The sequence below is a fragment of the Myotis davidii genome, unplaced genomic scaffold, assembly GCF_000327345.1.
Source record: "Myotis davidii unplaced genomic scaffold, ASM32734v1 scaffold1202, whole genome shotgun sequence".
Lineage (NCBI taxonomy): Eukaryota > Metazoa > Chordata > Mammalia > Chiroptera > Vespertilionidae > Myotis > Myotis davidii.
In genome coordinates, this window is record NW_006293011.1 from 11,510 (window position 1) to 12,252 (window position 743).

Sequence of the window (743 nt, forward strand, 5' to 3'; positions counted from 1 at the left end):
TGGGGAGGACCAGCTGCCACTACAGTGGGAGAACTGCTATGCAGGTAACACCCCTATGAGCAGGACTTGCCTCAGTAGGGCTTTGGTGCTCACTGAGTCTGCTCTTGAGTGTGTCAGTTATGGATGTGTAGAGTTGGAATCTGGTATGGTCTGACACTGATCACTGTGTACACTGGCCCTTGGGTCTCCAGGGAGGTGCAAAGGGGCCACCCATCAGAAGCTACAGAGAGATCTTCAGATTCCTCCTCTTTGTATCAGGTTTGAAAGTACCCTGACGAGGTCCACTTATGAAACAAGGCAGGCTGGTGCTGGTGCCGGGTCTTGGCCCTTTTATTGATAGGTTTGTGGCTCCCTGACCAAGCTGAAGCTTGTTTGAGAGATTTTAACCTGAGAAAGGACAGGCCATTAATATGCAAAAGCCACTGCACACAGTTTGGCTGGGATTACAAATTGGATGAGGCAGGATCTCAAGGAATCCCCAGTGCAAAGCAAACAGAAATGGCTGCCAGTCAGTCTCATGACTGGGGAGTTCCCAGCTCAGGACCAATGACCCCCGCAAGCACCTCTGTCTGGGAGAAAGCTGCTCCCAAGTTCCTTCCCTGATGCCAGACAATCCATTTACTCCTCATATGTAACTGTGTCCCCCAGAGCCTTGCCCTAGTGCTGGAGCTCAGGGAAGTGGGACCTTGTATGATCAGTTCCTGTTTTTTCCTTTTAAGAAGAACAGCTTGGTCTCCAGCAGC